Below are 24,657 nucleotides of genomic sequence, written 5' to 3' on the forward strand. Positions count from 1 at the left end.
ACATCAGTTTTCAAAGGAAGAATGCTGAGTTGCACTGCAGAGGCTGTACCTGGGACCCAGTTTTTTATCTTGTATATTGGTAACAGCTTAATGTTGAATTTCTGCTCATCTTTGTGTAAGTAAACTCAAAATCTGGCTTCTTTCCTATGACCTAGTGTTTTACTTCTCTCACTGTAGAGCTCTTCTGAATGATAACAATTCTGCAGTGATACACAGCACATGGTTACAGGAGATTTTGTCAAAAATAGTTTCCCTTGTTACTGAAATCTCTGGGTTTGCTGTGTCAAGAGAATTTTGTCAGTGTGATGTTTCTGTGGTCTGTTGTCTTAGGGTCCCACCACAGAAGCGGTTAGCGTCTCCCACCACAGGAGTGGTTGTTCCTTTCAGAGGACCAGCTTGCACTGCTGTCCTTCTCTGATGGGGACTTGTGTCTCACCAAACACCAGGCAGGTTGTCTCTCCAGGCTGTTGAGTACTTGAGAATTTTTTTTTCCCATGAATGTTATGACTACTGAATGTAGACTGGCAGGTAAAAGGGATGTATCCTGCTGTCTTTAGGCAGCTCTGCTATTTAGTGTCCATTTACAATTTATTTCTGATTTTTTATTAGATTTAATATTCATTATTATTTACAGGTGAATGTTAATTTGCTTTCTTCCCATCCTTTTACCTTCTGTAGGCTGGGAGCATTCTTGTTTTCTTCCTCCTTTTGTTCTCTTTCAGCACAGGAAAACTACCAAATAAATTCACTTCTGGATGGTATTTTCCAGTCCTGTATTAACCCTGTGGCTTTACATTTGAACCCTGCAGTGTATTTCACATGGAGTAGGTTGGTACTTCTTCTTTTGCACTGCTGTGTCTGTAACCATTTCTGTGCTGCTAACCTTCACCCTGCAGAGGACGTCACATAGCTCCAGCCACCTCACAGGAACGTGCCTCATGGCCACGTGCTTTCCCAGAAGGAACACTGTTGCCCCTCTTGAGCTCTGAGGGCAGCTTTGGCCTGGGAGGTGTTGGGATGGAGAAAGGCAGTAGCATTTCCCTATTTGCATATGCGGTGCTGGCACTGTGGCAGAAGTATGTGACATGGATACCAAAACAGACCCTGGTTGTACCACCCTTCCTAGCTCTGCACAGACCTTGCAAAACATGGTACAAGTCCCCACTGAGTGACTCTGGGCAGAAATGTTTTAGCAATTACTGGTAAATTGAATTCAGTCCTTCCACTAGGCTGGTGGCCTGTGTGGATGTTTTTGTTGTAGAATAAAACTGGCACTTTTTTTCACTTGTTTTAAACTCGTTTCAGCATGACATAGGCTAAACCAGAAAAATCCCTGTGTGTCAGAAAAAGAGGTTGACCCTCAGCATTGCATTGGCGTGACAACAGCATTTTGAGCTCACACTGTGGCTCACCATTGCTCTGCTCTTCTGTGTAAGCAGATCTTTGAACCAGTGGCAAGACCTGGTCCAGCTCAGCTGCACAGAACTTGATGGTGGTTAGGGGATGGGTATGGTTTTCTTCACTCCGGCCATATGATTGCAAACTGTGAGGGGAAGAGAGCAGCCTGAGGGCAAGCTCTGTATTTCCAGAGAAGATGGGACAAGAATATTAATGCTCTTCTGCTGTCTGTGGGCAGATCTCAAGGAGGAACAAAAAAGAATTAAGCCTTTGTCCCTCAAAGCTGTTTTTCTTTCCACCTTGCACTCCTACGTTGTTGTCTTTGAATGACCATATTCTTATTACTTGTTCCCAGTGACAGAGTGCTCTGCCTAGCATCTGTCTCCCCTCATTTACCTCTTCCTTCCACAGCCTCTGCCATTGCATCAGGGATGCAACCCTTGGAGCAGGACAGGAGAAAAAACTTGCCAGAGTGAAGGGTATTAGTGTTTCTTCACTTTCTTCACCAGATGAACCTTCTGGGATACATCAGAGATGCATCAGGTAACACTTCTGTTACCTCAAGGGTCTCTTGGGTAAAAAAGCCAGAGAAGCCATCCACAGTCTATACCTGCAGATTGCAGTCTTCATTAAAATTGATTGTGGTGCTCACATAGAGTCACCCTTTCTTTGGTTTCTGCCTGTGTTGGGACATGGTGGTGCATGCACGCTCTCTGAGTGCAGTTTTGGTGCCCAGGAAGGTGAGCCTGGCACACAGAAAAGCCAACTCCAGTAGCTTTTGCTCTGTGGCAGTTGCTGTATAATAGCTTCATCTTTGCTCTCATCATTATGTTGCAGAACAGCAGCTACGGAGAGCTGGATTTTGTTTAATGCAGCCCTAGACTTTGTAGTCTTTTTCCTAAGGAAGTGCAGCTCATGCTGTCACATCGTGTGCCTACGCCACTATACGCGCATCCTTCACTGCTCATCCTAGCGACTGCTGAGCACATTGGGCAACTGCAACCGAGCCTGCAGAGAGGTACTGACCTCTGAGACTGTATGTTCCTGTGAATTTTAGGGAAGCGGGCAGCTTGGCAAAAAATAAGTGTCAAACAGGGAAAGGCAGCAGTTTGAGTACAGCTGCTCTTAGACAGCAAAGACCTGCCCAGGAGAGAGACAGTGGCTCAGCTGCAGAAAAACTTCCAGTAGGAGTTTATGTTTGTCAGAAGTAAGGGGACAGACAACCCCTCAGTCTCTGATCTTTAATAATGCACTCACACCCCAGCTGTACAAAAACCACTCAATGGCAACATCTGAATTCAATGAAAACAAGATGTCTCAGGTTCAGTCTTTGTGTGGGCTTGTTTTACTGTTCATCTCTCAGAAAGAGCCCTTCTGCACCAAAAATTCATCTTGCCAGACAAGTCAGTGATGTGAGGAGCACCCCTGGCAAAAGTTCTATCTCAGAGCATATGTATGATTCACAGGGTTTGCGAAGTGCAGGGAGTTACAGAAGTCATGTCCTGCTGAGGCACGGAATGTCTCAGAGACAGACAGAAGGAGAATAACAACATTTTCTTCCAACGCACATGTGGCCCTAAGCATCTCTAGGGATGCACATTTGGTAGCTAATTGAAAACAGGCTTATTTTTATCTCTGCCCACATAGGGAGCTCTGAAATTTTTTTTAAGCAGTCAGAAAAAAAATACATGTTTTCAATAAGCTAGGACAGGTCCTCATTCCTTCCTTCCCACTCACAGGAACGTAATGATGTGGGTAGGGAGGCTTGTGCAGCAGGTGTGCTGCAACGACAGATTGTGAATTGGTGCTATTTGCATGATGAGAGGCATCGAAAAATAGTGAGTTACAGGAATAATTCCAGCTGGCAGTTGTCACTGATGTAGTTAATCAGGACTGCCTTATACAAAGTGCCCCCCCCGTCATTTCCACTGTACCGAGTATTAAAAAACCATATAGTAATAAAAGATCAGTTTGTGGCTAGTGCGAGGCGGATGTGACCACCAGGTGCCACTCTCGCTCCACGGGGAATACAGGGTGGCTGTAAGGCCGGGCATAGTGTGCAGGAAGAGCTAAAACAGGTACCCATCACTCATTTTGTCCATCTCCGGATTCTCCTACAGGCTATAGCTGGGACGGCAGCCTCTCCTCACCGTCCAGTAAGGGGGATGTGAAAAAAACCCTGATGCTGGAAAACCGTGGGTACTGCTCACCCCTAAGTTTCAGTTTGCTGGCAGCGTTTTTTTGCAGGGAGGGAGGGATGTAGGTGGAAAGCTGCCACTTGGGAAGGCTGTGGCATCTTTCACCATCTCCTCATTCTGCTGTACATGGGAAAAGTTGGTTCTTGCTCCAGCCCATGTGCCCTCCGGGAGGGATGAACACCCTATGGTATCACTTAGCACTGAACAGATTTTGCAGTTGCTTTAATCACAATAGTTACACCTTCACTTTTGGCCATGGAATTCAAGCCTAAGGTTTCCACAAAGCAGCTTCCCTGGTTTTGCTCATCTTATGGGCATAGTTTTCTGTGTCCTGGGGAACCGGGTCCTGGCATTTCCTGGTCCTCGTGATCACCTGTGAATGCAATCAATCCCTTCTGGAGGCACAGCTACTGCCAGACTCTCTGAGGCCCCAAGTACACTTCGGTTTTCATGGAGAGAAGCAGGCTTTCCTACCTGCTTGCCACCATGAGAGTTGCTGTGAAGGCTGACTGGCGTTACCAGTTCCCCCAGGGGACAGCTTGTGATGGGGTGCTGGAACTGCCTTCATTTTTCAAGCTGAAGGGGGTAGGAAGGCACAATTTGCACTTCCACTCTTGGTTTTCTTTTCTTAGTGATCTGGGCTGATGTTTGAGTGCAGTGATGTCTGAGAAGCAAAGGGCTTCTAGACCTCTTAGGTTCAGGGGGGCACCATGTGTACTTCTCACATGACCCTAAATCACATCAATAAGCTCAGTTTTTCCTCTGCTTCTGCTTGCCTTGCTCTCCCATTCCACAACCCTCCATTCTATCCTGCCCTTAAATGACTCATCAGACTTGGGTTTTGATGTAGCCTGTAACATCACGCTGGAGTTCTCTAATCAGAGCTCTTTCCATTTGAGTTTCCCATGGACTAAACAAACCTGACATTGCCAGCCTCTGCTTCAGCTGAAGGCCATTCTTGTCAACTGGTTTATCTTTTATGCTGTTTACCTTTTATTTTCCTAGATCATTATTAAATATGTTAAATAGAGGGTCACTGGGGGATGCTGATTCCCAAACCCTGGAGCTAGTGATATTTCAAGACCAATTCCATTATGTGATTATGTTTCACTTACTGGCTTTTCTCAGGGAAATTATTTGTCACAGAACAGCAGGCTCCAGCTTCCTGTAACCTCCTTAAATCAATCCCATCACATTGCAGAAGCCTTATTTTAATATCTTCCATTGTAATTGTTTTAATTGTTTGCTTGAAGAGGCCTTCCTGGTGTATTTAGTAGCAATCAGGTTTTTCAACAGATTACCATTTTAAAACACAAGAGCTAAAAAAAAAAAACCAACCCAACAAAGAAAACCTCAAACAAATCCATATTTCCTGGAAAAATGATTAACTGAAAAATATGTTGAAAAATGTCAGCCTCGCATTGACGCTGGCCAGCTCTTTGGGGTTCCTCAAGTGGTGAATGAAGTGCCTCATATAGGGCTGATAGGGATTTACAACGTTTGACAGGGTGGAGAGTTGGGAATACAACACCTTATTTGAATGTAGGGTGGTTAACGCCATGGATACTTTTGCAAGCGTATTTTCTTGTTCCTGGTCTGATGTGCTCCCTGGAGGAAAGTGGATCCGCTGATCTGCAGAATCTAATTTAATCTGCTGTCTTATATTTTACGTATGTTCCACAGAACCTATGTTTCTGCAGGTTTTGTTAAGCTCAAAGTGGTATTTCCTGGAAAAAAAGAAGCATGGGCTCAAGAAGTCCAAGTCGCTGGCTTGGGATCCTGCTTCATATCTGATGTGAAGCACAAGGGAGAAGCAAATATCTTGTGCCCTTGCAAACAATGTCCAGCTGCAGCTGTTTGTACAAGGGTGGGAAGTTGCTGTGATTTCTAAAATAGTTGTACTTTGTTGGGTTTGGAGGCAGCTGTTATCAGCACATCTGTGCCAGTGATAAGTACTCTATCCTGACTCCAGCAGGTTTTGGTTAGGTAGAACATTTAACTTCAGCGAACACTTTCTTTTTTTGTATCTAGGATCAAAATCCTTCCACAGCCCAGCCTACTGGCAAGTTTGAGTATAGAGAACAATAATCTATAGATTTGTCTGCACCTACAGATGGCCCTACCTGTTCTGCAGAACAAGTTCTTCCTGCAGTGATAAACACATCAGGGAGTTTAAAATGCAACGCTGTTTCTAGAATAACCACAAGGGCCGATCAAAATTTGCACCTTGTTTTGCCCATTTCCCTCCTTTGTTGATAGAAGTGAGCTTATGCAAACGAGAAAGAAAAGATGTCTGATTGTTTTCTGCACCTCTAGTCCAACTTGCCTTCTTGGAAAGGCTCTTTGCCCATTTCTGAATCAGGAACCAGGTGATCTTCTGTAGCACCAGTCCTGCTCCTTTATAGGCTTCTGATCTCATCTTCCACCCCTGCTCCATGCACTAACAAGTTGGGTGAGCCAACCCTGGTATGTGCCGTCAGCGTGTTTGTTTTTCACACAGCGTGGTCCCTTAGTGTGGTGAAAGAAAGGCAGCAATGGAAAGAACTGCTAATGGCCCGTCTGTCTCAGGGCTGAGGGAAATGCAGCATGCCATCACTAGACAGACGCAGCCGGTATGTTCTTTCTAGTTCTCATGTTCTATGAAGGTAATACAGGGTTGTCAAAAGTATCTTTTTTGTCCAGGCAGAAATCGAGCTGGGATCACAGGGAAAGATTTCAAAGGGAAAAAAACCTGTGACTGTAACTCCAGAAAGGACCAACAGGCACTGTCTGCAGAAAAAAAACCCCAAACCTGATGCATTTTAAGTGACTAGCTGTACATCCAATGATGCCTTGGTCTACCTGGTTGAATGCCTTTCCTAAAGCAGAGCTTTCCCTCAAACTATTCTGAATTAATTGCAGTCATTGTCCTTTGCTCTCTTGAGGGCTATACCTATTTCTAGAGCTAATTTAAATTAGCTGTCCCCACTAATTAAAGCATCTTAGTTAATGGAAAAATACTGAGTCTTTATCAGACACTCCTTCGCTGGAACACAGGCTGAGACACCAGAGCTGAGCAGAAGGGAGATGTTTTTCCTTATGCTTTAAATAGCTTGCTAATATGAAAATGTGGTTATAACCAAACTCTTATGAGGATGAAGTTGTTTCCCACACCTATAGCTCAAATCTGGAATGTTACTCCATTTCCACTCAAACTCCCACTGAAGGTAGAGTGGTGTTACCTGAGGAAAGGCTGGTTTAGTGTGGGATGGCTCGCTGAGGAAGTACAAGCTGGGGTATTGGCAGGGGAGAGCATGAAAGTAGTATTACTCCCTTCCCTGCCAGAGAAGCAAGAGGGTGACTCAGTGGAAGTGGCTGGCATCCTCCCCGTCAGCCCTCCCAGCCCTGTGGTCATCAGTTGGGTCAAATATGGCAAGAAGGAGGACAGGGGCAAGCCATGGTCCTCCCCTGCTCAGATGCCTGCTGCAGGCACAGGGTGTGAAGGCCAGTGGCGCACCCAAATAATCCCACGTGAGCCCTGCAGTTGTATAGGCCAGGTGCTTGAAGCCACTAGCTGACTTTACACCAGGACTTTCGTACCTGCCTCCTTGTGGAGACAATATTCTTGTCTTGCTGTTTCCAGATTCACCAGCTGAACAGGATAATTTTCTTTGGTCACCAAACTTCCTTCTCTTCAGGTTTCCTGGGGGTTTCTCTTTTCCTGAACATCTGGTGTTCATTGTTTCTCTGCTGCTCAGGGACATCTGGCTCCCAACAGAAGCGGGTCTGAGCAGCAATGGATGTGAATGTTGGAGCACCCAGGAGCTCTGATGACCAACAGCAAGAAAGAGAAGTATTTTATAAGCACTCACCAACCTGACAACTACGATGATACACAGTTTTTAGAGGGCACATTAAAACTAGCAAAGTAATTACTATCCAGTCTAATTAGCTCAGAATTTAATCACCCTTGCAACTGAGGAAAAAGACCAGAGTCTGTCTGTTTGTAATTTAAGCAGTACAAAATTTCTCAGTGCATGTCCTGGAACACCAAATAGGTGAATCTGTGTACCTTTTATCTCTCAAATGAGCAACCCTACCATCCTTTTAATTCTCCATCCCACCAGTAATTGCAGTAATCGAACGGATCATTTAAAACAATCAGTGCTAAACAAGAGTGATGGTGAAGCCCCATAAGTCCTAGTTTGTGCAATACTTTCTCCAGCACTCATGATTTTCTGCTGCTACAAATAAATAGTTCTTGACCGATCAGGGCAGGAGAATCCCATTTCTGTTCCTGCAGTGTTTGCAGGAAAGTGCCCCCATTCATTCTGTTTTAGAGAGGAATAAGGAGGGGAAACATTCCCCTTGCGAACACTTTGCTGTGCAAACACCATTCCAGATTAATGATTTTTGGTCCATTAAATCAACAAAGCAGATAATTTCTTCCATTATTCTTCACATCATTGTGCATTTGTTTATGCCTGACTTAGACCACATCCCTCTCTTCTAGTTTGCCTTCATTTTTCTTTCCTATATTGGCTTTTGCTATGAGTGGAAAATTATCTGATAGCCAGCTGGTGCCCCACTCAGGTGCGTTAGGAAAGGAGAGTGAGGAATTTCTGAATGGCTGAACACACTGTTTTGCAGTATTAGGGACAAGGCCCTGGAAAGGAGGAGCACAACTGCACTAAGGTTTTCTAGGCCCAGGAACATAAGAATATAGGTAAGTTAGAATGCAGATCTACAGAGTGTAATGGAGGTAGCTAGAGCTGCTCTGAATTAAGAAAAAACACCACCTGATGAGGGTCATTAATGTAAAGGTCAGAAAGTTATATGTAGAAGCAGAGTGGACTTTAGCAAAATGTTAAGAAAAACAAGTATAATGAAGAATGAAATCAAGTCAAGGATGATTTAATCCAAGAGAGCTGTGTGTGATACGCTGCTTGTTGGTATCTGCTTTTGAGTATTGGACATGACTCAAGGTGTCTTGACTTACTGCTAAGTATGTCCCACCTCTGGGGCTGTGTAAAAGAACTTTATCCAAGACTGCACTCCATGCCATATGGGTCTTCTAGCAAGCTGATTACTTTCTCTCACAGAAACCTTCATTGTGGTCATGTAGCCATTCATATTGCATTATAAATGGCTACATGTTCAAGTTCTGCCTGATGATGCTTCTGACTCTTACCATTTGTCCTTTTCAAGGGAGGAGACATAAGGGAGGAAGAAATATGTCAAGCAATACCACATTGCATGGACTGTACATATCATTCACACTTACACCTTATATCACAAGGTCAAGAGCTTACCTTGCCTTGGGAGGGCTCCCTGGCAGGGACATCAAAGGAGACTCCTCTGAATCACAGTAATTATGGGGTGGCCATTGCTAGCAGCAGGCCACAGGCTTTCTACCGACTTTACAGCTCAGGCCTCTGAGTCTGTCAGGAGTTTAGTGGGTGGTTGTGAACCTGTTCAGCTCTAACTGCAAAACATTGCTTAAGAGTCAGGAAAGCATCAGGGTGCCATTGCACCATCTTCTGCTATAACTTAAGGCTGATTCTGCAATGCTATGGTTTGGCCATTTGTGATAGAAGTCTAACAAAACTAAGAAACAGTTTAACGAAGCTAAGTAGTTATAACTAACTTGTGGGCCAGTAAGGGAAGAATGAACTACCACAAAAAACCAAGAGTGTGTAAAAGTAACACTGAGTGGACACCAAACCAAGGAGGAACAGATGCCTCTGCCCACACACACATATTGAGCAGACACCTCCCAACAGAAGACTTGGGACACTGGTGACTCACTTTAAAGTTTCCCTCTTAAGACTGGCACCATTGGCCTTAGGACCCAGGAGGGCATGGAAAGGGTGAGCATTAACAACAGAGAAAGGACAGAATACCAGAAAGTCTGTGCATAACAGTTTTAACTAGAGAATTAATCAGAGTGAGCCATAATTGGATAGCTTGGACTGTATGTGTTAATATTATTGTTACTGTATTAATAATATGTCTAGCCAGTATGGCAAAGATTCAAACCTATGTGCCATGCAGGCCATCTAGCGCAACACTGTCTTATGAGCCCTACTCCAGAAACACAGGTGAGGAGACCCAATACACACAGGAATATATGTATCTATATGAAGAACATATATATTAAAAATATATGTGTGTATATATATGATTGTATGCATATATATATATTAGATATATATAAGCTCTTCTCTCGTATTTCCAAGAACAGATGTTGGTGAAGGTGAAAGGGACTGTAGAGAACTAAAAGCAACGGAGCAATGAACTCCCACATCCCTTCCACCCCAAACTATGTAGCACTGATACACAGGGAATATGCTCTCAAGAGTGGCTTGCCTTGCCTCCCTCCATGACACACAGGTGTTGAGAGTTGCCTTGTCTCAAGACAAAGTCAGATAGGCACAGCCACCCAGACCTGGTCAATCTGGGTGAAGGAAGGAAGCAGGAACAGACAATCTTCTCTGCCCAGGCTCTTCCCAGGAATAGGCAATCTTCTTTTCTCTGGATGAACTGTTAGAAGCTCTTTTTACTAACTAACTAGGATTATTTAAAACCTGTTCAGTTTTGCAGCAGGTTCCCTGGGGTTAATATTTTAAGCACTCCTGTAGCAAGCATAACAAAATTTGAGAAAGGTCATTGCTGCCTTGTTGGATATTGATTTCTGTCCAATGAGGAAGCATTTTAACTGGGTTACAAAGTGTTCTTCTCTAAGATGCCTAAAATAGGACCAAGGAACCATTATGATATAAACTAATCAGCTGGACATCAATTTCAGAGATGATCCTGAAATTGCTTAGACATTGATTCTTTGTTATCTTTTCCTGTGGAGCATACTGCTCAATTCTGTTACCATCGAACTGGTGGCAGAAGGGAATTTCAGTGAGCAGCAGCAATAAAGAAAACTTAGGTTCTTTTTATTTCTACAGAAGATTTTGGTCTTTTCAGTATTTTAAGAGTAGGGATGTGTGATCAGAGATATCGCAGCTTTTGTATATTTTTACTGCTTCTTAATGGAACGGTTACTAGTTATGATTACTGACCCAGTCAGGCATGAGAGAAGGGATGTTGCAAGAATATCATGATACTAATCTCAAAATTGTAAAAAAAAGACATAAAAGAGGTCAGGCAGTTGATCTACCCCCTGAAAGTCCCATTGAACCTGTCCATGCAAAAAGAGGGCAAAACTGGGACCTTTCTTCCCCTTTTAACTTCATTCCTATTTGTTTAGTGCTTTTGAGAGCCTAGGATGAGAGAAACCTTATCACTCTCTACAACTACCTGAAAGGAGGTTGTAGTGAGGTGGGGGTCGGTCTGTTCTCCCTAGTAACAAGTGATAGGATGAGAGGAAATGGCCTCAAGCTGCACCAGGGGAAGTTTAGGTTGGATATTAGGAAAAACTTCTTCACCAAAAGGGTTGTCAGGCATTGGAACAGGCTGCCCACAGAGGTGGTGGAGTCTCCATCCCCAGAAGTATTTAAAAGAAGGGTAGATGTGGTGCTTGAGGATATGGTTTAGTGGTGGACTTGGCAGTGATAGGTTAGCGGTTGGACTCGATGATCTTAAGGGTCTTTTCCAACCTTAACAATTCTATGGTTCTATGATTCTATGAAATAATCCACAGCATGTGCAGTGGGGGCCTTAGCGAAACCCAATTGAAATAAATAGGAAAATATCTTTCTTGGGAGGTGGACTAAGCTTGGTATTAATCAGAAGCTGCCAAACCTTAAGTAGCTGTCTCTGTGCTAATGCAATGTTGTCTCCCATCACAGACTGTGTTCTGATTTAAATCTCCTTTTTCTTCCTGGAAGAGGTAGGTTTGTTTGATATTTTAAAGTGCCACTGGCATGAGGTTAGGAGAGGCTCCCAAGAGCTTGTGGGAAAATGTTCTGGGATGCTATCAGAATATGGTCTCATGCTAAGAGAAGGTCACAGCGCTGATATGAGCGCACAAATACAGTTGAGACATTGCAAAAATAAACATAGGCAAAGAGGCCTGATCCACTTATCCACCATGTTCTTTGCTAGACATGAACATTGCTGCTGTGCTCTGACAGTTCAGCAGGCAGTGGGTACCCCACCCCAAAGTCCAAGGAGCACACAAGATTCTAGGTGGAACCCACAGCTGATGCAAAGGAAAATTGCCTCTTTCCTGGTGGGGCATGGGATTTCTCAAAATCAGTCTATGATCCATGTGGGGGCAGATCCTGTGCTGGTCTGAAATAGCTGAGAGATCTATTGCTTAATATCGATTGAGAATTTTACCTACAAGTTCAATGCAGAATTTATTTCCAGGAAGCATTGCTAGGAGCTCCGTGAGAGCTAATGGCTGCAATTCTCTATTAAGACCTGTCATTGCAGGGAAAGTTATTTCTTTTTTTTCTTCATTCTGTCTTCTGGTTGTGTTTTCTAACTTTTCTTCTTTGCCCTCTGTGGCTTCCTTTGCCCTGCTTTTCCAGCAGGCTAAAAAACCTGGATCTTTAAGTAGTATCAGTCCCTCTGTTGTGCTAGTTGACCACTGCAAAGTAGAATCTGCTTCCTTTTTTGAGCTTTTGCATATATTATTCCCAGTCTTCTTAGTACCTGCTGGCGTATGTCATGGGAAGGGCTCCCTCAGTTTGTTTTCCTGACCGCAGTGAGAGTGCAAGTTAAATCCCCATAAGTCAACTGGCACACTGGAGGACCCCCCTGCCGAGCGCCAGCCAGATGGATGTAGAGATAGAGGTATGGTGACTGGGATCTAAACAGCACAGGGAGTGAGAACCAGAGTAGGGAAAAAAGCATGGGTGTTTCCCATTTCCCATGTTCTTCAAGTAAGTGGGAAATATAGAGAGATGCACATGAAGCAGGACCAGTCATATCCTCCCTTAAAATTCCACTCAAAAGTCAATGATGTTTTCCCTGTGTTTCTCAGTATTAGTGCATCTGAGAGCACATTTCACCAGGGGAATTGGAGTCCACCAGTGGTTCAGTGCAAAACATGGCAGATTTTCATGTTGGGAGCATATAAAGGAATTTTTTTTTTTTCAAATTGACCCCAACACCTTAATCTAAATAACATTCTAAAACCAGCAAGGAAACTATTTGGAAAGAGGCAAAATCTTTGTGTTTCTTAGCTTGGCTCACCATCCTACCTGTGTTTGCACTTCCCATCTCTTGCCTTGAATGCATTAACCTTTTTTCTTTCCCTGTTTCAATCCCCAGCCTGGTAAGTCACAATGTAGGCAGTGTTGTGGATAGCTTAGCTGTATTTTAAGCACAGGAAGAGATGGGGCTACCATTTTAAAACTCTCCTGCTTTCAGAAGTCTATGAAATTACTGGTCTCACGGGTGTGCACAGAGGCACAGCTCTGTCCTGGCTGCAGGTAGTCTTCTATTGAAGATCTAGATATAAAACTAATGCATTCAGAAAAAGCCTCTGGGAATAAATGCTTGCAAGGCAAGTATTTGTTAGGAGACAAAATCTTGTTAATTTATTTAAAAATAGGTGGGGTTTCCTCTTTGCTCAGACCACATTATCTTGCTTTTCAGGCAGGGACTAGCTGGCAAAAGCAGTCTAACCCAAGAGTCTAGACCACAAGCCCTGGGAAGGAAAGGAGGCTTTGCCATAGCTCTTTCCTTACCACCTGTATCCAGAGAGAACATACTGTGGTACCAACCTCTACTGTCCTTGCTCAGTCGGTGTGTAAGGGTAGAAGTCCAGACCCAGCAGAGAATCTGCCATGTACCTGTCTTCTGAAGTGCACAGCCATCAGTTAGTCCCCATGGCTCTCTAGATTGTGCATGGAGGCAGAGAAGTGCCTCTAAACCAGATTCAGGACATCCTCCTCAGAAATGTCAGCCACAGATAATGGAGGAGAAGGCACTGAGGAGTAAGTCTGAATTCCTATTTGTCTCTGGGAGGGAAAAGCCTTATTTGGTGTCAAGGAGAAGCCCATTGTTCCACTCAGGATGCTTGTCCTTCTGCATGTCCTATTTTCCTGCAAGTGGGTGCCAAGGTCCTTTTTGGGAACAGAAAGAGGAAAATCACCCTTTGAAGCTAAGCAGATGGTAGGTGTTTTATCCTTTTTCCCAATAATAAGGTCTGTTAAAAGCTTTATTCCATGACACGAGAGACCCAGACCCAGATCATGCCTCCTCTGGTGGGGATTCACATACACACTTTCCATTTCCCACAATGACATTGGGACCAACAGGCAATAAACTATTGTGAGGGGAGGGCTGGGGGAGTATTTGCAGTCTCTCCTGTTGAACTGAGCCCATTTTTGCATTTCCACCATTGTGTCTGCGGACAGATTTAATGTCATTCAGTGCTGAATAAACTGAAGGTTTTTTTTTAATGAAAATTTTGATCAAAAATAGTCATTCCATTGCCAAATTTTTATCTTCTAGCAGCAGACTGATTTTTAAAAACACTTTTAGATGAGGAGGTTTTTAAAAGTCTCTGCCGAAAGCGGATTTCTAGTCGATAACTAAATTTTCAAATTATGGAGAGTCCCAGCATGTTATTTATGTTATGAGTGAAGTGAAGAGTACATGAGACTCTTCCTTTGTGTCTCATCTCCAGCCTTAGAAGGAGAGAATGTATCTTGAAGCAACCTTAACTAACACTAAACAAAAAGTTATATGAATTTGTTGCATGAACTAATCAGTTCACAATGTTAGCTTCAAGGTATGAAAAAATTCTGCAAAGAATGAGTGAATTTTGTCAGTGAAGTTGAGCTTTGTAAGATTTATGACTGCGGAATTCAGTTAAAGTTGGTGGAGTTGAGCCAATAGAGAATTTGACCTCAAAAGAATAAATATCTCTTATGGTCTCAATAGACAAGTTTGTTAGTGGGCTGTCAGTTCCTAGAAGTCAACTGCTTTTGCTCTGGAAAACAGGAATAACTGCAAATAACTCCTGCAGAAGCTTTAAAAAATATTTTCTTTCATGTCTGGATTTTCTCTTTCATTGTGGGGCAAATGTACCCAGCTCTGAATTAGGCAAAATTGCCCTCTGACTTGGAAAGCATATTGGGATGTCTCCAGGTAAAAGGGATCAGATTGTATTACCTGGAAGAGGAGGGGAAAGGGATGAAATAACTGAGTGCAACAAATTCGCTCTGTATTTTCTGTTGTTTTTATCTTAGAAATATGAGGTGCTTAATGAAAGCTGCTTCTCATAATACCAAGTTTCCATGTCCTTGGCAGAAGGACAGAGGTCTCATATTCACACAGAACAATTCTTCGGTGACCTCTCTGACGTGCTGAGCACAAGCATGCTTTTCGTTGCCCCGGGCATGCTGTACTTCCTCTATTCCCACTTGTTTCTTCAATAGACGTACATATTGTGTCAGCTATAGAGAACTGCCACTGGCCTAATTTCTGAAAGCTGCCTTTGTGTCTGTCTCAGTATATCTCACCGAGGATCCTGGCAGTTCAGGAGAGCACTTTTCATTTGAGTGGTCCCTTAATTTCCAGTCTGTCACCTTTGGTGATTAGTGGGAGGAATGCGGACAACCCCTGCAGGCAGACATGAGAGCGGTAGGTGTAATGTTTGTTAATTTTTGACCCTCCCCAGGTGACAGCAGCAAGCCCCTTTTTTGAGAGGCCAGAATGGAGTCATCATGGTTTTGCTTGAATGTTTGACCTTCCTCTCTCTAGTTTCTGGTTTGTAATTAGGATGAGGTGGCACTAACCGTTACTTCTCCTGCTGGATTTTTCTTATGACTTTGTGCAGGAATGGATGCAATTTCTTCATAAGGTCAGGTTGTTCTAGAAGTCCGTGCAGAGTCATGCAAATGTATATACATTAACACAAAAGTGAATTTTATGTTTCTCAATGTATAGGCTGGTCTTCAACTCTTGTTGGTTGTTAAATTCTGACCCTGAAAGCCCCTAATTCACATAGTTTTCTCATGTGTTTGATTGTCCAGAAGCCTTGCAAAGTTATACCTAGCGCGGATTAAAGGTCTGCTAGAAACATGCAGGAGTAGCCAGAGGGACCTGCGGGAGGTAGCCTGTGGGTCACAGATTGGTCCAAGGCAAGTGTTGACAGTCAGCGTGCTGGGTGTCCCCACTTGCCCAGCCTATCTGGTGCTGCGCTTTGCTGCATGCACAGCCTGGCCTTCAGGCCTGTGTTGTGCTGCACAGATCCCTTGGCTGCAGGATAAACTTTGCAGTTTATTGTAGTGGAGGAGCCTGCAGGCAGCTCCATGGGTGATTAGGCCTCCTGCATGTCCATGCTGTTATCTAGGTCTGCAGCATTAAGGTCTCATGTCAACGTCCTTTCTGTTTGGCAGTGGAAATGTTGAATAGGGTTTTGTTCCTTGTAAGAAAATCCTATAGTAGCTCCAGTGATCGAAATGGGGGAATATCTCCTCTATGGAAGGTGTCTGCCCAACATGCTGTGCATGAGTTGGAGGCCATTTGATGCTATGCCACCTGCGGTTCCCACCAGCTAGCGGGGCATAAGATTACCTATACCATTTTCTTCATATAGAGTTAGCTATAATAAATAACATTTAAAATAATACCTTACAGAGCCCGTGTGCCTTTTTTACTGTTATCATAATGGACCTGCACATACTGGTGCAAAACAGGATGAAAGGCTGGGTGCCTGCAAATTTAATAATTGTTATTATTACTATTATTACTACCCAGGCTTTTCTAGTCCTATTTGGGCTCACGCATGCAGACTTAGGAATTTGAAGCAGTAACATTAGAGCATTTCATGTTTTCATTTTTCATCATTATACTAAAACTAATAAGCTAATCATAAGCATTAGACAAGTGTAAATATACCCTAAAACACCCCCAAGAGTTATAACACTGGATAAATATACCCCAGTTTATAAAAGAATTAAGCGTGTCTCAGAGAATTAAAAAGTCATTTTTGGACAAGGTTTCTCTGTGCAAGTCTGAAACTTACTGAGAGAGCCAAGCTGATTAAACCAGACCGCTCCTGGCATTCGAGCTGCTGTTCAACTTCTAAGAAACAGGCGGGTGCCTTGTGGATTTGCCTGCTGCACATGTGTGTGCTCAGAAAGCCATCAAATACATTCAGGGGCAGAGAGGTCCATCAGGGGCTGTTACAGCGGATATGACATCTGGCTCAAGAAGTCTCTAAAGCCAGAGATGGCAGCATCTGAGAGGGTATTTCAGAGGAATTACCCGTGTGTGGTAGCCCAGTCCCAACAGCCTTCTCATAGACATCTGCTCCTACCGATGTTTAGAGACAAGGCACGTCCACCTTATGTCTGATCCAGTATGCCTGTTAGTTCTTTTGTATTAGTCTTGGCAAAGCAGGTTGGAATTATTGAGGTGAAAAAAGAGCAGCAAACTGAAAAAATACAGTATTAAAGTATGTGCAGGCATATTCCCAAAATACAATTAACCTTGCTCAGGATAGATGTCGAAGTGAAAATGCCCATCTGGGAGCCTCTCATGTTTAAAACTTTGCAGGTACAGGCTTATGTAAAAAGCTCTATAAATATGGGGCAAGATGAAGATTATTTGTTGTTGGCAAATCAAATAGCTTTGAAACGATAGAGAAGTGATTTGTTTTTATGTGAGTGATAATTGTTTGCACTGATGTGAAGCGACCCCAGGGAGGTCGGCTTTTGTGCTCCTGGATCTTAATCAAAGTCAACTGGACTATAAGCAGATGCAGATTAATGGAGCCCTGTTTCAGGCTTGTGATGATTAATCTCTTTTGTCAGATTTCTGCCCTGTACCCTGGCCAAATGAGGGCTCCACTGTTCTTGGCACCATGCCTCTTCCACTTCAGAGATAATCCCTTCCTCAGAGAGCTCACGGGACAGACCATGACTGGGGGGAGATGGGAGGACAGTGCCCTGTCTGTTGTCACAGAGTAGCTGACTAGGGTTTAGGCCCAGTGCATTGAATCCTGGTCCATTATCCAGTGCTGCCACCACCAACCATGGCTCCCGTGACTATAGTGAAATAATGACTCTAAGGACCTTTAGCTTTGGGTCACCTGGTACTAAGCAGTCATTGAAAAACTTTTAAAATCAGGCATTCAGTAGAAAAGTTAGGTTCATGGTACATTTTTTTTTCTTCTGCCTCTCCTTGATACTCCATATTCTCATATCTCTTATTTCCCCAGGAAATAAGCATTCTGCCATCTATCTTCCCCCTACTAATGTCTGCTTTACTCCAAAGAATTATCTTTGCTTTCAGAAAGAGTCTACCAGGTACCTATCTGCTTAAAATCCAAGCAATTGTTCTATACTTGTTTCTGGCTTTGAAGTCTGCTGCTGCTATTTCAGGCCAGAAGGAGGTCTGGAGGCCTCAAAGCTTGTCTACTTTTTCCAACTATCCCATCTTTATACAAGATCTAGTACGAGATACTGCCTCCATCTACAGACTTGTCCTCCCCATGTCCTTAGACTGTCACAGCTGCAAGGGCACTCCTATCTTCATACTTACTCAGGATACAACAAAAAATATTTATTCTCACCATGCTGCTGTGTAACATGTACCATTTGTATCTCTTCGTATGTCCACAGTAGATTGGCACATATATACTTTTTTAAGGAGAGAATCTTTTTGTTCTGAATATATTTAAAGGAATCTGCCACCACTGGTAGGTGGAAACTTTTCTGAGAGAGGCCTTACATGTGTGAGTCATTTGAGGAGGAAAATCGTCTCACCAGAACAGCATGACCATTGGGAAGAGCTGAAGAAGACTGAGTGAGGAGCAAAGCAAGACAAGTAAGAAGCAGCAGGATGACTATCATGCTGAGAGGCTGAAAGGTGGATTTGGCTTTGGAGGATGAAAGGCGGGACAGGATACCGTTAGGCCTGACTTGGGGAGAGAGAGGAAGAAACAAATACCTAGGCAGACTGGCACCAGCTTTCAAAGTGTTCATACAAAATTAGCACCCTTCTTATTTTGTGCTCATACTGCTGATGTGGCCAAGCAAGTAACTGCAGTGTTTGTGTTTGAGAGAGACAGCACTCTTGGCTAGACCATACATCAGCTGCCTTTAATGTGTCTGGCTTTACTGCGCACGTACAACTAATCCTATGGTTGACAGGGCCTATTGCTTAAGTGTGAAATAACAGACTCCAGCTGCAAGCAGGATCTCTGTCACTTAGATATTGTCTTTGGCACTCATACTTACACCCAGGGCCGACTGAAGGCACAAACCTGCCTGGCTGAAGCCAGAGGGTTCATAAACTCATCAGCTAATGCTGAAATGGCGTGTGAGATATGCTCTTATGCAGGTCGTAAATGTTCAGGGTGCCAAAATGGAGACAAAAGGAATGAAAAAAAGAGGAAAAATCACAGATATACCAAAACTGGATGCATTTTTCACATCAGGTGGATTATTTACCATTACTATTGTGAACTGGACAGACGGTACAGTACTTGTGACTGCAAAGGTGAATGAAGATAATGAAACACAGTGAAGATTGTAGGAACATCCCAACCAACGTGCACTTCATGCTCTCCACCAGACCCAGTTTTGCACTCCAGTTAGTAAGAACTTCTCTTCCCCCATACTGAATAAGAAAAAGGTTTTCAATCTGTTAGGATCAAAACTGTGATTTTAGTAAATCTGTATTTATTCAGTTGGTGAACAAGCAAGCTATTTAGGGCAGACTGTTTTCAAGCAGGAACTACATAAGGGTGAGTCTGCAAATTAGAAATGGTTGTTATGATCACTATTGAAGGAATCATTCTACGCCTTCATGTGCTGATTGTTTTCTCCCAGCCCAGAAGAGGCTTCTTGTTCTGTACAACTGACTTTAATGGCTACAACTGCATTTCTGAGCCTATGAACAGTCCCAAACAATTGTATTTTAATGTTAGGGCATAGAAAGTGACAAAAAGAACTTGTTAACAATGACGCAGAGTTAGTGAAGCAAAGCAAGGGTGAATAACAATGCGGCAGGTGGACTTGGAAAGAGTTGTAATAGAACTTTTTTCATCCACAGATCTTGTGGATAACATTGCATGGAATTGCAATGGAAAGGATTATATCTAGGAATTTTAGAGTTACTCAGCCAATTTGGTCCATTCCTGGAAGAACACAAAAAGGTGACAGAAATGTTGCTAAAAGAACTACTTCATACTTTTTTGAAAACATAGGGGATAAATCTCTTCTCCTGAACTAGTAATTTGTCAGCAATTACTTCTGAACAATGAAAAGTGAAACATTATTCATTTAGAGCTGTCAGCTTCACAGAAATATTCCATGTTGTGCAGTTTTTCTCACAGCAATTTTTCAAGGATTAAGTCCCAAGGAATAGTTTCTGAAATTCATCCCCATTCACTGGAGATGGTGCATTTCTTTGAGTACAACAGTGGGTTTCTTGTAAGAGTATGGTATTTCTTTATCAGATTCCTGTGGTCAGTTTTATGACAATGGATTATGTACGTCAGGACATGACATATGTTTGCAGGCATAGCTAGAAAAAAAGTTGAATGATTTTGCTGTAAAGCTCTGTGAACTTGGCTTGCAGCTTGGGGGCAGGGAGCAAGAGGGATGGGAGCAGTCACTGTTACTCCTGGAGAGCTCCTCTCCTTCCAGCAGCATAGTGTGGCTGGCGCACACCCTCTCCTGCTGCAGCAGCTAGTTTGACTTTCTAGAACTCGGGCATGGCAAAATAGACAAAGGACTCTCTTTTTCTGCTGTTCCAGCAATCTGCTGCCCTAATTACGTGCTTAATTTGCCCATGCCTACAACTTGTCCTGGCTCATAGCCATGTGACCAAGGCTATCCCTGAGGGTTTTTAATTGATTAAAGCAGCTCTTGATTCTTTGGAGAAGAGATGCAAGGTAGAAAGCTTTAAGTCTCAAGAAGAGAAATAAATAGACTAGAAAGTATTTTGGGTCAGCTTCAGAATCCTTATTTGTTTCAAGACCTTGCAAGAAGAAGATGTGGATCAGAAAATTGTTATTACCACTGAATCATATTTATGAGACAGGAGATTCAGAAACTGAATCTAAGACATGTCATTAGCTTTAGTGCTGCAGTAAAGGAATAAAACCATAAACCAACAAGTAGCTGTCTAAGGTGTTTCAAAGAAGCCATCAGTGAAACTCCTAAAGAGAAAAGGCAATATCTATATCCAGCCATTATTCAAAACAGAGAGGGACAAACTGAATTTCTCATGCCATAGCTGTGAATTTTCTCTATGGTTCTTGTCAGTGATGACAGAAAACTATAGGGCAGTGGATACTTTTAAAGATTATTAAAAATGGGTTTTGCAGCTGCGTAAAAGAAACAAAAAGCTGCATTCTTGATCTCTGAGGAGAATCACATCTGGCATTCTTCAAAATGTAGATTTCAGATGTGGTTTGTGACTTTCTTGCTTGAAAACCTAGGGAGCTATCTTCCTAAATTTGGCAATTAACAAGTTATACTGCTATAATCATAGAATTACAGAATCATTTAGGTTGGAAAAGACCCCTGTGGTCATAGAGTCCAACCATTAACCTACCAGGTCTACCACTAAGCCATGGCCCTATGTGCCACATCTACTTGTCTTTTAAATGCCTCCAGGGATGGTGACTCAACCACTTCCCTGGGCAGCCTGGTCCAATGCTTGACAACCCTTTCGGGGAAGAAGTGTTTCCTAATATCCAATCTAAACCTCCCCTGATGCAACCTGAGGCCATTTCCTCTTGTCTTATCGCTAGTAACTTAGGAGAAGAGACCAACCCTACAACCTCCTTTCAGGTAGTTGTAGAGAGCAATAATGTGTCCCTTCAGCATCCTTTGCTCCAGGCTAAACAAATCCAGTTCCTTCAGCTGCTCCTCATAAGTCTCGTGCTCTAGACCCTTCACCAGTTTCATTGGCCTTCTTTGGATGCATAATATGTAGAACGTTTGTCTGAAACAAATAGAAAAAGTGCTTTTGCCTTGGAATAAAATGTTGCTCACAAAAATGGCCTAGAAACTTTAAGTTAAATGTCCTGACTCCTCCTGGCCCAGAGGGTCCCAGATTCTTTAGACAGCTCTGCCTGCATTGCCAGTTCTCTCAGTTGACCCTGAGGTAAAGAGGTGAACATAAATATAGGAGGTCTTTGGGAGCAGAAACCTAGTGAATAAAGGTTCTTTGTCAACACTGATGAAAAGTCCCAAGAACAAAGTGTCCAGGAAGATTGATGGAAATGATGAACCGAGCTAAAGGGCATCACACCCATCTGCTGACATCAACACAAATGGTGAAAAAAGCAGTGAAAGATTAGGAGGAATAGAAGCCCTCTGTTTACTCAACCTTGCAAAGAATGCACAGGAATGGTGGACAGACCTCGCCTCTGTGAGCTGGAAAAGTACCATGCAAGAAACCAGACTTATCTTACTGCAGCCACCAGTGTCTCCTTACCTCCATTTTTACATTAACATTTCTGTCCATTTCACCCTATTGCTGTCTCTTCAGAGGATATTTTGAGGCCACTTAATATTCCAGCATCAAATGCTGTTTGAATATTACACAAGGAGCAGATGCAGTTCTGTGGTCTCTTGAGAGGTATAATCATCCATTCCCTCTCCTGATGTTGCTTCTGTTACTCTATAGGGAAATGGAGCGGTATCTGCTGTGTATCCTGTGTAAATGTGATACCATAAATGCGTTGCATAAATGTGTCCGTAACAAACACTTTTTTTCATGTCCATAATATTTTAGTTTCTAGAGATTTGTTATTGAACATAGCAGCTGGTATTCATATATGAATCTGCCAATATCAGTCATTGTCTTTTACCTCCACATATTCATGCTCAATGGTAGCAAAAGCAATACACTTTTCCTTGGGGCTGTCAGCAATCCAGCTCATCTGTCATTTTTAAATGGTCACCTGGGGCAGATTCTGTCCAGGCAAAACAAATCAATACAGTTAGTTACACAAAGTGCATTCAAACAAGGATACTTGAAGGGGGAGAAGAAAAAGGTGCCGCAGCAAAGGAAATGACAGAGAGGAGAGGTATGCATGCTGCAGGCTTGGCAAAGGCTGGGAAAATGGCAGCAAGTTTAATCTACACCTTGGAAGTGAGGAAGGGATTGGGGATCAGCTGAAGGGAACTATAAAAGGGAGGATAGGGCTGAGGAGGAAACTGAAGAAAAGCCAAAGAGGTAAGCTTAGGAAAAAAAGAAGATAAAGTAGTGGATCTACGACGGGTCCCCAGGACTGAAGCAGAAGAACTGATGAAACCAGTTACCATGCCACAGCCACTGGGCAGGCCTGGAAGGGAACCTTGTTTCCAGTCCATTTGATTCAGGACAAGTGTTCTGGACCCTGAAGCAGCTGGGGGATTTTATAGCCCGTATCACTTATGCTGCTACCATGGCTTTAGCATGGCAGTAAATGTCACAGGAAAAGCAGCTTGTGCAACAGCCCAGCTCTTGGAAATGGTGCAGAAAGAAAAAGAATATCTTATGTCTGTTTTTATAGGAGTAGATGGTACAGAAGGTAAAGTTTGCTTTCTCGGTAAGCATTAAATTTTAGTCCCTGCTGGGCGTTAGCTGTAGGACTATTTAAAGTGGGTGTCGATGTTTTATTTTTTAATTCAAATGTTTATGTTTGATAGTAGCAAAAAGAATATGCTTTTTTGTGGGGTAAGCAATCCAGCTAAGTTGTCATTTTAAATGGTCACCTGAGAGAGATTCTGCTGCAGCAGAGCAGACCAATACAGTCAGTTGAATGAAATGCATTAAAACAAATCTACTTGGATGGGAGAAGAAAAAGATACCACAGAAACACAAATGATATAGAAAAAAAGAAAGGAGTTACATGCAACAGACAGAGAATCAGGAGGGATGGGAGGCTTTGTCTTCACATGCTAGAAATAGCTGAACTGATCCACCAAGATTATCATTAAACCAGCTTTAATAATGTGTTGTCATCAAAAAGAGGAAATTGCCTCCACTCCCAAAAAGAGTGGACTATGGAAGGACTATGGAATATGGCTTGCAAGGCTGCAGCTGGTTTCTTGTTCTGCTTTATTCATTCAAAAATCAGATTCTGTAATTTATCAAGATCATTATGAGAAAAGGAATCAAAGCGGTGCATTTAGTTTTTCACATTATGTGAACCTGAATCCTAGAACACTAAGCAAAAGGTGGCAAAGTGGTTGAAGTGTCTCACTGTGATTCCAGAGCTCATGTCTCTGGCAAACCCATCCTGCAGGCTGTAGGATGATCCTTGGCTGTAGCTGATCACACAGGTTGGACAGGTGATGGGAGCAGGATCTCAATGACGTTGCTTTTACGTATGTTTCTGGGTAAGTGCTAGCTCCACTGAGCAGCCTAGGTTTGGCAAAAACTCCAGCAAAATTGCAGAACAAGTGGTGCCAGTACGCTTGACCTTGAATGAAAAGGTAGCCCTGAGACCGGAGGGCTACTAATTTCTGAGGGTTGAGAAAAGCCCTCCTGAGAAAGCACTTGCTCTTTTTAGAAGAGGCAGGGATATACTATTCTTTCACCCACAGTGGCATCTCTAGGCAAAACCCTTTTTCTGTGTTTGCTTTGGGCGGGAACTGAGGAATATGATTTAGGGACATCCAGCAACATCCTGCTGGATCAGCTGCCGGCAAAGCCAGATCTGCGTTTCCGGAAAGAGGAGAGCAGCTGGTGGAGGGGGAAAGGAGGGGGCCGCCGTGTTGCGGGAGTTTTTGTAGGCGAATGGTTGGTCCCAGGATGACCTGTCCCCCCTGCTGGAGCCTGTCCAACAGCAGCAGCGCACCAGGATTTTTTACCTGCAAGTAGGTCAGTTTTTTTTTTTCCCCTGGTGGTTTTTTGTTTTTTTTTTTAATCTATTTGGAAATAGGGGAGCAGAGAGCGAGCAGCCACGGAGTGACTCTCCACAAACCCCCTCCAGGGCAAGAAGCGCTTGCAACCGCCACCCCCCTGCTCCGAGGGTGCACCCCTTCTCCCTTTTCTCCTCAGTCCAGGACGGAGCTGGGGAGCTGCGGCTTAGGGAGGTAGGTTGGGATGCGGCGCAGGGCTGGCGGGGCGCGGGAGAAGGGCCAGCGGGGGGCCAGGGGACACCCGGGGCGGGAGCCAGGCTAAGGGGCGCTTTCCCGCCCAACAGCTGCCC

At 43.4% G+C, this 24,657-nt stretch overlaps 1 protein-coding gene across 11 annotated transcripts in view; it reads left to right on the top strand.

Moving 5' to 3' along the window:
• Nucleotides 1-24,657, top strand: part of ENTPD3 (ectonucleoside triphosphate diphosphohydrolase 3) — a 47,034-nt gene continuing 22,377 nt past the window's right edge. For 2 of the 11 annotated variants that reach the window (XM_009511359.2, XM_064444191.1), the window contains exon 1: nt 1-115. The gene's annotated coding sequence lies outside the window, so the exon portion shown is untranslated. Of the gene's footprint in view, nt 116-1,797; nt 1,942-13,136; nt 13,656-15,000; nt 15,132-16,197; nt 24,542-24,657 lie in introns of those variants that run through there. The other 9 variants (XR_010371683.1, XM_064444179.1, XM_064444185.1 and 6 more) reach the window with 8 other exon arrangements.

The sequence above is a fragment of the Phalacrocorax carbo genome, chromosome 2 (genome assembly GCF_963921805.1).
Source record: "Phalacrocorax carbo chromosome 2, bPhaCar2.1, whole genome shotgun sequence".
NCBI lineage: Eukaryota > Metazoa > Chordata > Aves > Suliformes > Phalacrocoracidae > Phalacrocorax > Phalacrocorax carbo.